This window comes from Gymnodraco acuticeps, unplaced genomic scaffold (assembly GCF_902827175.1).
Source record: "Gymnodraco acuticeps unplaced genomic scaffold, fGymAcu1.1, whole genome shotgun sequence".
In the NCBI taxonomy this organism is placed as follows: domain Eukaryota; kingdom Metazoa; phylum Chordata; class Actinopteri; order Perciformes; family Bathydraconidae; genus Gymnodraco; species Gymnodraco acuticeps.
In genome coordinates, this window is record NW_022991033.1 from 72,725 (window position 1) to 84,856 (window position 12,132).

Consider the following 12,132-nt stretch of genomic DNA (forward strand, 5'->3'; position numbering starts at 1 on the left):
TGTAATTTAAATATTATTTACAATTGAAAGGCAATATTGAATCACAGACTTTTCCATTGTATCCATTTAAACTGTTGATCATTTCATTAGAATCAGTGTTGAATTTCAACTTCTTTGGTGGCATCATTGGCATTGCAGAGAATAAAACAAGAGTACATGAGTATGAGTGTAAAGTGAAATACAATTGTCTGGTACGGGGTGTTAAGAATAATCGAATTTCAACAGACAGTCTAAATTAGGCATATATATAGTTTGTAAAACGAATATCATCCTACAGTATGTTCCCTTTATTATGTGCATTCTATCATCATTTATCAGTTTATTTCTACACCACTGACCTAACCTTTGTTGTTAAATAATGGAATTTGCACATTTCTAGTTTCAGTAGTCAAGCTAGAAACTTTGTGCATGTTCTTGTGACTTTTCTGCCTCTGTGTCCTTCTGTTTGTCTGCCTCTGCTCCCTCACTTTCCTCAAGAGTGACACCGACTAAGGTGACGCCTGCAGTAGCCGAGATACGGCAGAGCTAATGGATTTGTCCCAGGCATCTGAGAGACAACAGAGCCCAGCCTCAGATGGGATGAAACACAAAGACAGAGTATAAACGGCTCTCTATTTCATCTTCATTTGACCTTAAAAGAGACTCAAAAAAAAAAGTGAGTGAACCATGTCTCACGTCTCACCTCATCTACACCATGGCCCCCATCCATCATCTGTGGCAGTCTAAATCTCCATGCTCCCATTCCCCTAAAGGAGGGTATATGTAAAGAGGAGGGGTTTGTTGTTAAAGGCTAAAAAAAAAAAGTGTCTCCAAGGGAAAGGCTTTAAGAAGACTTGCTACATTCCATGTGAATTACATCGTTTATCTGATTTTTTGTAAAACATCAAAAAGCCTTTGTGACACATAACCATGTGTTCCATTTCACTCACATGCACCAAACTGCTGTTTCAATGCAGCTCAGTGTAGGATTTATAAAAAACATTGGGGCTGACGCATAAGCTCAAACCTCAGCTTCAAGGCAAGTTTCAGAACCAAGGTCAATCACACGATGGAGAATAAATATAATGAGCTGTAACATTACTATAAAATACAAAATAAATTGACTCATATCAATAGGAACAGGCCCAAACTGAACTCTTGAGCACATTTTTCATCAATTACATGAAGTTGTAATTTACGATGAAAGATAATGGTGGCGTCACGTTGAAAACCAGATGCAGAGATTTATACCCTTTTTTTTTTATATTATAGCTCAGGCCAGTAGGAGGAGTCATATTTTACCTTTGACTAGACCAACATTTTATCCTTCAACAACATAAAAATGTCCCTCGTGCCTTGACTCATTGCAGATTTATAGTAATTGCGCAAAGCTGATTGAAGTTTAATTGTGTGTTGTAAAGTTGTGGAACATACAAAAAGAATGACGTACAAATCTGTGTGCCAAGGGATACAATATGCTGTAATTTGGTCTATAAACATTCAACTTTTCACAGTACCAAGGCTTCATGCTCAAAAGATCATGGCAGTAATTGTCACCTGAAAAATCCATAATGTTATTGTTCTACATCCTCTATGGTACAAGATTGAACCATTCGTGACCTTTCATTCAAAATCAAAAGTGGGTGGTTAACTATGTTCCAACACATAAATAAACGGGATTAGGGTGCCATTATTGCCTATTGAATAATGAGTTGCACAAGTGTAATGCATTCCTGAGCAGACATTATTGATTTACTGTTAGTCTCAAACCTATCCATAATTCATATTTAAGCTGCAGGCTCTTCCATGATAGCTGAGAAAATCCTTTTAAGGCATGAGCAGAGAGGCATCGGGAGAGTTGTGAAGCTGTAAGTGAAAACTGACGCGACAGGAAATGAAAAGGGGAGCGAAGTAGCCAATCATCCAACATTCCTACCAAACCTTGTACCAGGGGGTGGGGAGGTCAAAGGTGAGGGGTTTCTGGATGGCAAGCACAGCTGTGTGCCATGAGGAGCGCACAAAGCTGCCCCAGCGTGACCCCCAAAGTCACCACTTCCACCGGGAGTTACCCATAACACATCTGGGCCTGATTCCCTCTAGAGGCAGGTATCATGGCAGAACAGAGGGCCTCCTTTTCTCTTGTTTGTTTGTCATTTATTAACCTCGTCCCAACCTCGCCGTGCCCTTCTCATTAGAGCTGTGATTGACAACTCAACATGCCAAACTTACCCTGACATCCTGCACTAAAGCCTATGTTTTTAAAATAAGGAACTTCACAATCCATGCTGAGTGCCTGGGTAATGTTTATTGGACTCTAATCAGAGTCAAATACAATTAACCTACAATATGACCATCAAGTGCAGCCCACAAAGTAAAGTCATTTGCCATTTCTCCCTTCCAATATATTATATGTAACACATTTCTGGTACTTAACAAAAATGTTGGTCTGTGTTATCCATTATTATGCCGTGACAAATCTGCAAAAATGCCACGAGACTTAATCAGTATTGTATTACTGATTGATTCTTTCCTTTTGCTGTTAATATGAAACCGTTACCAATTTTGATAAACTGATACAAGTCTGCCGGCACTCCAAGATACGACACAAAAGACTGATAATGTCTGACGACAGATCAAACACATGATGAATTGTAAAGGTCTCATTGTAAGGATGAGATGCCCTGCAGTCTTACAACCTTTGACCTCAGGTCATCGGTCTGGTTCGGTGTGTTTGCATATGTGAGCATTTTAGAGAAAGGGTGAAGTGTTGTGCTGTGATTGTTTTCTTGAACGTGTCCAAGTGTGTGTTTCCGTATGTGTCAGCATGCCTGCATGTGTAACAGATTTGAAGAAGTTGGTTTAATCAACCCCCCACCATCATTCCACCTCCTTCCTCATTAAATGCACATTCCTCATTTGGCTTGATGGTAGAGTGCCCGTCCAACTTCTGTCCATAACAAAGCTTGGGATTCTAGAAAGGTAAAGGAATACGCACTGAAGAGATTGCTATAGTCCATCTGCCAGCACCAGTAGAACTAGTGCTGGCAGCTCATCAACATTTCAGTTCATTTGCATTACAAAATCAGAATGTTTGAATATACATGTTTGCATATTAACATATTTACAATGAGGGGTATGTTTTACAGAATTTATGATTTTAGTGCGTGTGCATGTGCCACTGTAATTGTGTGTGTGGGGGTGTCTAGATCGTCCAACTCCTCAAACCCTGTTCTCTCTTGCTGTGAATGCCGAGCAAGCCAATTTAGCAATAGTCACATATCTGCCTCTCTTCAGAGACATTACCATAATATATTTTATTTATCAAACGGTCTGCCATGCATGTTCTTTCCCACCACCTGTTAGCGATGCACTCTCCATGCCACTGAATGCAAACGAGACCTTGGCCCTGCACATAATTGAGCAACACGATGCATCTTCAAAGTACGTGCAGCAGATGTCTCTCATCTCCCGAGACATTATCTGAGAGGAATGGATAAATAACACATAGGCGTAGAAATGAAGATGAAGGTGGTGGTGGTGGGGGTGAAGAAAGGAAGAAGTGTGGTGAGGAAGGAAGGGATGATGCTGATCCTTTCCTGTCAGGCTGGGTTAGGAAAGGGCAAGAGGAAACAATGTGACTCCAGGGCAGAATGTGTGAGTGTGAATGTGCACGTGTGTTAGTGTGTGTATGAGAGTGAGATGGTGAGAAACAGAATGATCATGTTAACACCTTTAAAAAAAGCATGCTGTTTGGTTCAGGTAAGTCTGCAAGACAATAAGTATCTAAAAGTAGAAATATTCACATAAATAATTAGCTTTAATTACTTTTCTAAGCTTGTTGGATTGTTGCAAAAGTGTTTGTATCTGACCCGAATGGCCACACTCAAAGGCAGAGTGAAAAGTAATTTGTCATAGAGAGAAGCGAGATGCGATACTGTTCAAATACGGTGATAATGTTGCACATTTTTACACACACTCTCCGGGGAGGCATTAATAGTGTAGCACTCAATTGTTCATGAAAAGTGACATAAATAGTTCTGCAAAGAGAGAACTGCTGGCCAACCACATGAAGTGGGTGTGAATGTCAGATTGTCAGTTTAAGAAAGTTACAGGGAAACAAGTCCATATTTCATATGTCAGAAGATTATGTACAAAGAGGTTATTGCTTCACTCCCAGTTTGAATCCAGTAGAGTTTGACTGCTCTCAACTGGGGTTATAATGTGAGTTTTGAAGAATGTGTACTCCCAAAATACATATTGAGAGTTAAAATCAATGTTCTCAAAACTTGATTTGCCCTACAAATTCCCAGTATCTGTGATTTTTTAGGTTTTGCCAAATTTGACATGTTTGTTGTGACAATTGCAATACCCTTAAAGAGCAGATGATTAAATAAACCATCTGTACTTTCTGAGTGATTTTGGGACTTATGTCTGATAGTTACTGTGTTTGATCCAACTTGTTGATATTTTTTTTTTTTTATGAAATGATGTTCTTCCTCCCCTGACGCTTTGAAGAAATATTAAGGGCATGGTTATTTTTCAGTGGATCGTCACAACAGCATCTTGGAAATGTGTGTCGGGGTGTGGGGTGGGGGGGGGTGTTAACTAGCAGTTCAGATCTTTTGAGCAGGGAAGGAGTCAGCAAAATTGTGCTGCCTTCCACCGTCTCATTAACGTCCAGCCAGGGAGATGGGAACAAACAGAGTGGCTTGGGTCTCCGTGGTTACCCTGCGTGAAAATCAAATCAATGACATGCTCTCTCTCCGATGGTGACGACGTATTAATGAGCTTCCAACGCCAATGAGAGCCAATTATCAGCCTTAAGGAGGGAGAGAAGTGCAAAACAAATAGAGGGGACATTGGAGAAGCAGACCAAGAGTGGAGTGTCCGCAGAGATATGCAAAGATCAGAAATGTTATTGCTTCCAGACTAATATTTTTATAAGCAGCAAAGTGGAAAGACAGCTTAACCGTCGTCAATATACTGTCAGTAAATGTGCGGAAGATCATTATAGTACACTCAGACACATGTCCAGGCACTGTAAAAATGCCTCATAAAAACACTTTTCTATTTTAAAAACGTACCAAGTCTCGATCTCCTGTCAACACTTCACTCGTAATTACTTTAATTAGTTTAGCACATTTTAGAGAACAGCAAATATCCCCATTTTACACAACCCCTCTCCTCTTACTAATGTTGATGATGTATAGAAATTACATTCAGCTGACTTTTGATATTATTTCAATTGACCTTATTTTAGCTTTAGTTACAGAAGATGAGGGAAAATAAGAGTGTGGATAACTTGAAATCGGAAATGTAATCTTCTGAGATGAGAAGCATTCATTCAATCCCATCATTTAATTTAACATTAGAAGCTCATTGACCTGTACAATAACTCTTTATTATTATTAGCTTCTCATGTCAAACTGTCAATTGTCAAAATGTTCTAGTGTCTGGTTAATTCACACTGAGACAACTTTCAATAAGAAACATACAGTATTAGCAAACTTTATAAGAATATATTTAAACACGTTTTGAGTTGTGCTTATCCCATTGCTTTCAATCAAAATTGCAAGTAGTAGTGTAATGTAGATGAATACAGGAGAAGTACAACAGTGTCCTTTCTTTTCTAAGAGCAATTAAAAAGGTAGCTTGACTTTCTAACCCAGAATCCTTCCTCCATTCCCTTCGGTCAGGAGAAAGCAGCACTGCAGTGCAAAGATAAATCTTCAATAACACACACATGGGCCAAGATAAATTGCTTTAAGTACTGTCATGAAATTGAACGTAGCTGCTTGGCTTTGAAGACAGAGTTTTGGTTAAAAACATTAAAGTGTGAACAAAAAGCAAAGTTTGGAATTGCTCCATAAGAAGATTTCAGCAATTACCCCACAGTCTTTTTCCCTCAAGCGCTCAGACAGGTTGGCTATCACACTCCACTAATGAATTAGCCAATTACACAGTAGGAAGAGTGTGGGATTACTAGTCATCAGTAAGCACTGCAAGCATGTAGTGATGCCGAGACAATAGACAAGCTAAGCCCAACACTAAAGCATGTCACTCTAAACAAAGGCATAAAATAATGACTCAACCGACTGATAGTGAGCCAAGCTGAGGCTTTCGTGGCTATTGACAGTATCCCTTCTCTTCATTTACTATAAACCATAAGGGTCAATTAAAGAGAAAGAGAATGCACTTGAGGCTGGTACAATGGTACTGCCTGGCCAGAGGAAAGCATGCCAACATGACTGTGGCCACAGTGCTACTTGTGGGTGTTAGAAGCGGAATATAAGCACATAATGATGCTCTAGATGCCTTAACATGTCCCACGTACCACAGTGATAATGCCAAATATCCTTTCCTTCTGTAGCAATTGTGTCTACAAACATTATATAATTTAAACTAGAGCCACAGAACTGTTTCCATCTGTATGGCATTTTTGGAAAATCCTTTGATACAGCACTACACTACTTGTCTGGCAAGTCTGAATTAAAGACAGCTATTTGTGGATTACATAAAGTGTCAGTGGTTGTGCCTCGCCAATTATCAAACACGTTGTTATTGGTAGTGCTTAGCCTGAGAAGCCTGAGTTAAGAAACAATGTCAGAAGCTGGTTACATCAGAGACGGTTTGTGGAGGAAGAGGAAGTTTGTTTTAAATGCATCGCAGATAATAGGATTCCTAAAATCATGATAATAGGCTATGGCGCTTCATAAAATAAAATAAAAAAGACAAACAAGCAGATGTTTGATGGGAGATGTATTGAAGTGACAAAGTGAACTCACAATGCCCTCTAGGTTCCCCTTTTTACTCATAGAGACGTGTCTGTGTAATGTTGCTTTTCGAACCGAATCTTTTTATAACTCCAAATCCAGGACAAGTTTACTATAAGTGTGTGTGCTCTTTTTGTTACGACTGAATAAACGGGTTTGAACTCAAATGCACGACTCACACAGGTTTTTAACAAAAAAGGTTTTATTCAAACCAAAGCTCAACGACATTGGTAAACAAAAACTAAATCACTCTTAACGAGGAAAAACAGTATCAAAACAAAGTCACTCTTAATGAGGAAATATCACTAACAAAACAAAATCACTTCAATGAGGAAAAACACTAGGAGCATGAATATATGAATACTTATACAAGACGTGGCTCAAAGCTCTGCTTGGGATTCTTTCTGGCATGATACGCTGGTAGACTGTCACAAGAAACGAACTGGCACAGGACAAAGGGAGACGAGGACAATAAATACACCAGGTAATGGGGAACAGGTGGAAACAATCAGGGGCGTGGTCGACAATCACAGGAGTGGGAGACACACAAGGAAGGGAGGTCAGAGGATCTGAAACGAGAGGAAAGGTTACTATTCAAAATTAAAGGGGAAAATCACTAGACAAAGACAAAAACACTTAACTAAACTAACATCATTTGCGAGAGATTTCGCAATTTCGGCAATGCTGTGCTTCAAATAGACACTACAAAATCTTCTGAATAGATACGTAAGGGTACATTTAAGATGTATTTTTAAATATTGCAATTATGCATTCATTACATTTACTTATTCAAAGTAATCTTCCACTAGCATCCCACAAGATAAAAGTGCCTGCACAGTATTTATCAATTTACAAGTCAAATGGCTTAGAGTGAAACACTTCATTAGACTTGTAGATGCAGTAGCATAATAGCACCTCATTTCTCTTTGTAGAACAAACACAAGCTTTTTAGTCAGAGCTTTTATCCGAGGGACCTTACAGAGTGCATTCTCCTGAAACTGAACTGTTTCACTTGCGCTCACCTTACTTTAACTACATCTCCATTGTTTTATGGGTGCACTTACCTGCACATAAACAGGCCAAAAGGCATTTACTGTCCCCTTTACAGAGCCTTATACACAGGGAGGGGTCCTTTCTGGAGGGAAAGAAGCTGAATGGTTGCCGTGTCTCCATTTCCCCCCATGGAGCCAACCGACTGCACTTTCGGGTGGGGTCATGTTCTTAGCAGACCGTACAAGATGTTACTTAATACGGCAAGGCCACACAGCATCACTGGCTCTCAGAAAATAACGGATAAAGACACCATAGAACTTAGAAAAGGCCAAAACAAGATGATGTTTATCGTTGATGGAGGTAGAATATCACGCATTGCTTTTCATGACACTTCTCCTTCAGCAGATTCAGAATGAAAAGGAGATGACGGATGAAAGAAAGGTCATGAGCCTGATCCAATTACGATCTCTCTGTAACGCCATCAACTTAACAGGGAATTATTTGATCTAAATCGTAATATTTAACAATTTGCAGATATAAACCAAAGATGATGAGCCTCTCTAATTCATATTAAACTGTCTCATATTTGCAGTTGTTCTCTCTCACACACACTCACTCACACACACACACACACACACACACACACACACACACACACACACACCACACACACACACATCACACACACACACACACACACACACACACACACACACACACACACACACACACACACACACACTAGAGCAGCCATGCAATATACATTCAAGCAAAGAAGAAAGCACTATAGATCTTGGTTTCTGACATTTGAGGAAAGCATTTGGACTAAGTAAAGCAGCTGTGTCAGAGGTGACGAGTATGTTATGGTTCCCTGTGGACTATTGGCCCCACGTGCACATGTCACAGCAGACAAATAGTCCAAAACGGGCCAGGCAACTTTGCTTTCTATTTGACATTTACTATAATATGTGACTTGGACATTGTTGCTTTTAGGTCTTGGTTTATAGCTTTCCAAAAGCAAATCATCACAGTTATACTTGTATTTACCCAAGATGTCAGACTGACACCAAACACTTAAGCAGATGCCAAAATACTGTAAAAAAAAACCGTACTTAATACAGCAATCATGTCAGCTCCATGGCAGGCAAAATTAATTTACTCAATTATTATTTACAATAAGTGCTTTTATGTTTTGTGCCCATCACTAACAAAATAAGATATATACTGTATAGTTCGCCAAGTCGGAAATGTTGACCTTTAAATTAGTGAGAAGAAGAGCTAAATCTACAGACAGTAGCAAAGGGTCCAGGCTGTTTCCACTGATGGATTGTTTGTAGATAATTCCATCATCATTTCAGTCTAGCTACAGAGCTGTTTCTGCTTGTGTTCATGCTTTGTATAGTTTCACAATCTGCTGTATCCATTCACCTTTGTGTTATGCTGTGTTTGTGGTTATCTAATTTATGAATAAAAACAAATTAAATAAAAGCAATAAAATACTGGCTGCAGCTAAAAGTGCAATGATAAGGCACGGTTAAAGGATCTCATGATAGGCTGCATTAAAAAGAAAGGTTTTTAACCTCGATTTAAAAGAACTCAAGCAAAGAACAAAGTACAGCTGTTTTTGTTTCTGTCGTACCAATCAAACCACTCAGCACAATATATTAATGGTGCTATTCTTTGAGCATCTAGAGTCTGTTTACCAAGACAGAATACCTGAGTGATCCAACATCAGGGCTTCAAAAGTTTGCGTTCAGCAAGGCTGTGTTAAATAGTGAAAAGTCCCCGACAAAATATGATGCATAATTTATAAGAACAAAATAATTCAACCCATACCTCTCCTTTACTGAACTTGTGTCTAAAGCATACTAGTACATCAACTTAAGTACTCATAATAGCTAGTTGTATAAATATACTGGAAATTACTCTAAATTCTTCTGTGGTTAAGGGTAATAAGGTAATATAAAGGAGCCTTTAATTAGACCATTTTTTGAAAAGCCAAACTAAAAACTGTGCTTTTGCTATAATACTCAATAACTTTATTTATTGTGTATACTGAAATATAGTTGGAAACATATTATACCATATTTCCTATATGGAAAATGATACTTTTAGAATAAAATTAAAAAACTGTTAACTTCCTCTCAATATTTACTCATGGTACCGTATTATTTCCTCTGTCATGTTTCCTCTCAATGGACTTATCACTCGCTTCCTGTGAGGTTTAATAAGTAGAGCTTTAGCCAAGAAGGTATGCCTATCCTCTTACCTCCCAAATACAAACCAGACAATATAAATTTGAATGTGAAAATCTATAAATCCCTTTGGATTGGGCCAATTATGAGGCCTTGTCCTCTGGCCTGCAGGCTAGGGTCCAGTCTACCAGATGGAGAAAGCTTTTCCTTTGCACTAATGGTGGTGCCCATTCACTCCCTGCTCTGGCCCCACTGAACTACAGTATACCCACAGTGAATTATAAAGCCAGCTCTGGATGAATTGAATGAGCAGGGTCCTCCAGTTTTTCTCTTTAAAAGCCAAAATACCTCAAACACCAAGGCTCAAAGGCTTGAAATATGATCATTTGGCTACAACTATGTTCTCAAACTGAGGTTGGGCTGAGGGGTTATATTGAAAAGTATATATTTCCTGCTTGTTTCCACATCTGCAGTCTACTTACTATATTAACATTGGATTTGTATACAGTATGTATCGTATTAAAAAAATTATCTCAGGTTCAAGCACTGACCCATGTTTTCCCTTTTATCTGTGAAAAGTTGCATCCTTCAGATAAGCATTTATTTGTATGTCACACACATCTATTCTGCCCCATAGTGCCTTGCTGAGGCACAGAGGTTCAAATGGTGGGTTTAACAGAAGTATTTCAAATTGCGACGCACATAGTCAAGTCATTTCTTTAATGCCTTTCTGCCCTGCCTCCTTTCTTGTCTGATGTGACCAATGAATTACCTGTCAGCAACTGCTCCTGTTTAGGTTGCTCTGAGAAGGAAGCTAGTTATTGGCTTGACATTTGTATGTACGTTTCTATGGGGTCAAAGGTCAGGGTCAGCACCTCTTACTACATTTTTGTTTAACCACCTTAGTCACATAAATGCATGGAATGGGGAAATCTGATAGGGGCATTTGACATGACAGAGTAACGAATAAAAGTCTGAATGTGACCTCTGGAACATGGGGTCATAAACACTTTATGCTTTCTGTGCATGTAAGCGAGAGCTGGGGAAAGGACTGGTGGTAATAGTGTAGCATGCCTTCCACATGAAAGGTTGTTTTGTGCTCTTGGGAATAACCTCAGTCAAGGCCACCTCAAGTCTGACTTAAGTCATTGTGAGGAAATGTGTGCTTCTTGAGTGCTTGAGTGCCAAGTAGAATCGGGAGGTCTTTGATGAGTTATCCATTTAGCCTTCAACAGCCTATCTTAACCCACTCTATGTGTCACCCAGTGCAACTATCAGACCTGAAGTAGGATGTAGTATTTATTTATGTCACTCAAAGTGTACGCTCAAAATCTCTCAGAAAAGGTCAAATACAAAATGAAATGTCTTCAAATCGATACATTTGCTGTGTTGTTTGCAGAGACGGAAACATCTTAAAACCTAGATCTGAGATTTTCTAGTAATAAAGCTAAGTTAAGAAATCAGTCAAACAAGGATGTAATGAGAGTGCATTACTCAGGCATTAAAGTGAAAAAACAGGCTCTGTAGCCTTGTACTATAAGCAATGTATATGTATAAGTGTATATATGTGAGATGAGATAACACTAAGCTCAACCCTGGAAAAAAAGAAGAAGATTAGAGCAGCTGTGGTCCAAAAGATTAGGCGATTAACTTTGTTCAAAAAAGTAACGGAAAATAATAGCCAGAATACTGCTCTAAAACTGCTAAACTGGCAAATAACAACAACTTACAAGTCAACTGAAGTAATTTATTATACAAAATAGAAAAGATGCCAATAGAGTAAACTACATTGGTTCAAAAACAAAACAATGACCAGAGGATTATTCAATGCCTTTCTCTTAAAACATTTCTCGAACAAAGTCCCACACAATTTAGACAAAAGCGAAGTAAAGTTGCTTTGCCATGCGTGAAATTGCTAACCTCAACCTCGAACAAAGGAAGGATATCGCCTTTTAAAATAAAAGCTCTACAACACCAATAAAGTAATGCAAAAGGAATTTAACACTGCGAGGATTGCTTGAACACTGCAAGGATTGCTTTTTTAAATTTCGTTGTACCTGGTGCGATGACAATAAAGGAATTGTATTCTATCTATTCTATTCTAACCTAACCTAATTTATCGAAATCGTCGAAGCAAAATAAGTGAATTTGTTTTTCCTCTGAACCACACAGATGATAGATGTTCACAGTAC